The sequence below is a fragment of the Bombus vosnesenskii genome, unplaced genomic scaffold (genome assembly GCF_011952255.1).
Source record: "Bombus vosnesenskii isolate JDL3184/JDL3185 unplaced genomic scaffold, Bvos_JDL3184-5_v1.1 scf7180000015818, whole genome shotgun sequence".
Taxonomy (NCBI): domain Eukaryota; kingdom Metazoa; phylum Arthropoda; class Insecta; order Hymenoptera; family Apidae; genus Bombus; species Bombus vosnesenskii.
In genome coordinates this window covers 21739-26525 of record NW_022884165.1, presented here as the reverse complement: position 1 = coordinate 26525, position 4787 = coordinate 21739, and the positions used below count along the sequence as shown (strand labels likewise).

At 37.1% G+C, this 4787-nt stretch overlaps 1 long non-coding RNA gene across 1 annotated transcript; it reads right to left on the bottom strand.

Moving 5' to 3' along the window:
* Window positions 1-3086: 3086 nt before the first annotated feature.
* LOC117241413 lies at window positions 3087-3489 on the bottom strand. Its single transcript, XR_004494981.1, has 3 exons — window positions 3452-3489; window positions 3192-3287; window positions 3087-3120 (listed from the first exon to the last, which is right to left on the bottom strand). It is a non-coding gene; the product is annotated as an uncharacterized LOC117241413 (long non-coding RNA).
* Between the last annotated feature and the right edge of the window lie 1298 nt (window positions 3490-4787).

The window sequence follows — 4787 nt, the reverse complement described above, 5'->3', positions numbered from 1 at the left end:
GCCGCAGAATTTTATTGAAGCCGAGAAACGCGCCATCGAAATCGAAAGATACTTTCATGAGCACAGAACCCGCAAGGAACGGACCATTCGCCCCGATAATCGACCACGACCAGTAGCAAATTTCACGTCCACACCGCCCAGAGCGATTCAAAATGGTTTCGCCCAACAACCTAAAACGGCCTTTCGACAAGCACCGTTAGAAGAACGAGCCCAGGTACAATGTTTCAAGTGCAAACGCTTTGGACACAGATCAAACCAATGTCCAAATCTTCGAACACCAGGCCTACAACAACGAGCACCCCTAATCAACTTCGTCCAGATGGAAACGAAAGAATCAGGATCAATGCAACTACAGGAGAACTACCCACAGTGCTCCTTGGACCAGCCGGACAACCGAAACGAACATTTCTTGTCGACTCAGGGGCAGGAATCAACCTGCTCAAGCGAAAATGGACAGCAAGAGCAGAACCGGTACCTGTGAAGAAATTCACAATGGGACACTCTGAATTCGAAACTTCCGAACGCGTCATTATAGATCTGTTTGACAAAAAGATAGACTTTCATATAATAGATGATGATTTTCCGCTAATAGAAGATGGAATATTAGGTTTCCCCGTATTACGACAGTTTAAATTCAATCTTTCCAACAACAGATTAAAACTAAATAATAATACTATTTTGTTACAACCGGCAACGACCATATCACCTGGGCAAGCCATATCAAAGACAGTGTACCTAGAAGGAAAACCGACTCCAGTATGCTTTATCAATGGTGGTGAGTCCAACTTAAAAATCACTAATTGCATCGAAAATTCCAACACCTACAATCAAATTTCCACATTCAGAGATCTAGTTAGACTTTCACATATAGAAAAGGCTCTCAGAGAACCAATTGAAAAGATATTACTTTACTATTTGGACGTCTTCAATCTCGAAACAGAACTCTTACCGTGCACTTCACTTGCTAAGCATACAATTACCCTAAAAGAGAACAAAATCATAAACACTAAATCCTACCGACCCCCTGAATGCCACAAAACAGAAATTAGGCGACAGATGGACGAAATGCTCAGGAAAAACATTATAGAACCTTCCGACTCTCCATATAATTCCCCAGTATGGGTTGTACCAAAGAAACAGGACGCCTCGGGAAAACAGAAATGGAGAATTGTAACTGACTTCAGAAAAATTAACGAACTTACGGACCAAGACGCATATCCACTACCCGACATAGATGACATAATATCGCAGTTAGGAAACGCAAAATTCTTTTCCGCCCTAGACTTATCCTCGGGATTCCGAGGCATCGTCGTCTTCACCTTTTCATCAGCTTTTTCGGCATCCATCTCGCACAAACTTTTTAAAACCCAAATCTGTCGTGCACTATTGCATAAGCAGAGCCGTGGCTGATTTGCAAATGATTTGCCACATTATCCAGTGTCACTCGTCTATTCCATAGAGCATAAGTTCATGAGCACGTTCAATGTTGTCATCGTGGATGTGGACGGGCGTCCAGCTGTTTTTTCATAACACTTGTGCGATCTTCTTTGAACTTTTGTGCCCATTCAAACACACTTCGTGACAAAACACTTTCTCCATAATGTGCATTAAATCTTTGATAAATATAGGCATCAAACATAACCTCCGACCACAAGAAACGAATCACAGCATCCTGCACTGTTTTCCTGCAAATCACCATTGCAAAGCGCCATTACTCGCGCAACGGTCGCAAACGAATTGACGTAACACAAAGAAACCTGCGCAGCAGCACTGAACAGATATTGACGTCATACGAAGAGTGCAGATGGATCAATACGGTCGACAGAAGTTTTAACTATCTGGAGTGCGGATAAATTTTTACTGAGAGTCGTATAGGAATCTATAATCTGTAAGTACACCTTTAGCTGAATGGAAATTTCTCTTACATATAGTCAAAAATGCACAAACAGTGTATTGAATTGGAAAGTGATAAAAAATAAGTGAAGTTTCGAGGTTGCATGTGATTGCATGAGTACACAGGACGTTTTAGCGAATAAAAAATAATTTTGAAAGACACGAGACTTATCTTGTATTTTATGCACTCTCTGTGTCCGAATTTCCAGAAGCTCTCTATCTTATGAAGTGTTTTAGATTAGCCGGAAAATTTTGTACGTACGTACAAGAAGTATACGATCTAAGTGGAATATTCCATTATTCTCTTGATACAACAGAAACGAAATTTACAGAACTTCTCAGAAAGTTGGTTTATTATTACCAAATTAATAGAATTAATATACGTTTATCATCTTTACATACCTAAGTCGTGGAGGTTTATCGTGCGTAAAAAATTAGTGTCGTTTCAAAGTTACATTTCGTACATTTTAAGCCTATAATTTGTAACGTACAAAACAATGTAATTTTGAGCTGTTTCTTATCTCCACAATAAGAAAATCCAACTTTACGTTTTTTACACAATGATATTTATGGAACAGTAATATCATATTATTGCATCGCTTGGAGAATGAAGTCAAGGTACGATGTGACCCTAGTGTAAACGCTGGGATACCCAGCTGTGCCGCATTTATAAGCATAAGACACAATACCTATTAAATACGAGGTTAATTCATGTTGTATCAGCAGTGGTCCGCCGCAGTCAGCCTGAAAGGATCGTTAAATTTTTAATCAAAGATACTGAAATATATCGATCGAATTGTATTGAAATTATACTTATATACAGTAATAATCTTCTATTGATTTGTGTATTGAAATACTCCAATTTATAACGTACATGGTATATGTATTTTGAGCAAAACTAAGATTAGAAGGAAATTAGATTAAATACCATAACGAGGTGCGAGAAGTGGGCAAAACTATTAAATTGTGTTTATCTATTATTTTTAATGTTTAAGACGTCGATTTGATGTTAATTCAAATCGACGTGTCTTCAGATACCGTATAGTTTGTAGTAACTCTGTAACTTAATTACCGTACAAGAATCCTCTCCACCCTGAGCATGTTCGGCGCATATTATACCATCAGTGATATCAGGTGCATTAGGAAATTAGGAATAAGCTATTTTGCATTCGGCGTTCTTAATCACTGGCATTTGTACTTCCATTAATGCATTACGTCGTGGTCGTCCTACGAAGAAAATAAGAAAGATATTTAAGACTGGAACTGTTTAATTTTATTATAAAATTGATATCACTTACTATATCTTAATGCTCCGCATCCAGCAACAAGAGGGTTATAGCCGACGAAGGTGCTCTTTCGTAGGGGCTCTTTCGTACAAATGGGATATACGTACCCTGAGAAATAAAAAAATAAATGAAAATGCAGGAAACGAATGACCAAAAGTATGAGAAAGAATTGTACACGCTTTATGACACAATATATGTGTACAGTAAGAAATTTCAGGATATGATACTTCAGTAATACTCAATAGCATATATATATATATTTGAGGACTTACTCGAAAATGGCACCTCCTCCACCAATCTAAGAATGGCAATATTATGATTGTGTATGTTTTCTATTCCATCCATATGTGCACAATGTGCTGCGGTCAAAACATGCCTAGCTGATATCAGGGAACCTCCGCACTTCCATAGTGGTTTGTCTGGGTTTCGGGGATTACGAAAACCTAATGCAGCGATCCATGGCCAAGCGCCTAAAATGCAATAGTCATAGTTGTGAATATACATAATTTTTTTTCACATAACGAGTAACAACGATTATTACCTATTCGATATTCGATCATACAGCAGACGATAAGTACATACGTACAAATACTCTGAAATAGAGATTTGATAAAGACGGAAATTAAATTTTTATTCCAGTGGAATACAAATTATTAAATAATTCTATATAATTTCTATTTGAACTATACTGAACTATAAAGCTCAAACGTGTAATTTCAGCCCTAACAGTTTTTGATCTCTATCCATATTATTACTCCTATATCAATTTTTTATTTCAAGCAAAAAGATACTCTTCCTAACATGAAGTAAAAGAAAGAAATAATTCAAGTTAATAAGTAAAGTTACTACCGATAAAATCATAGCATTATTATTTAGTCTAATTGAAATGTACATTGATGTGCTGTTTAATGCCTTTAAAGTTCATTCTTTGCAGTAAATGGCTTATTATTAATCGGAAAGAAAGACATGAAACGTACCAAGTTCAGCTGGTTTACCATCGACCACCCTGGTATGAGAGACGTTGCTAAAACCACAGTATGGTGGTCGCAAAGCCTTATACTTATACACAGTTTTTATTAAAATTTCTCTCTTCTCTTTGTTTGGATCGTTCGGACAGCAAACGATCGTAACATTACCCTGGTATCTGCACACTGATCGTCTATAAAAATCGGTGGCTGTACGGTACTGTATCTGCCATATTTCTTGCAGAGGTTTACATTTTCTGTAGTCAAGGCACCTGCCTTCTTGATTGTCCGGTGTGGTACATTCTGGATCAAACAATTTTAAACCATTTATACAGTTCAAAGATGCGTAAGAAAGCGACACCGATTACTCAACTTTCGAAGTAAAAAGCCGATCAAGTCCACCGGATTGCCCTACAGACACGTATTAATCCGTAAGAGTTAGTCATCATGTTGATAATAATTATCTAAAGAAACTTTTCACGTGAAAATATAAGATTTTAATTGATTAGATATTGTGTTAGCCATACTTAAGAAAGAAAATGAAAATGAATGAAATGAAAGAAAAGGACTACCTTCAACCTCGTTTTTTAAATAAACACTTTGTCAGTTTTGCGGTAAATAAATTCTTAGGAATTCAGGACAG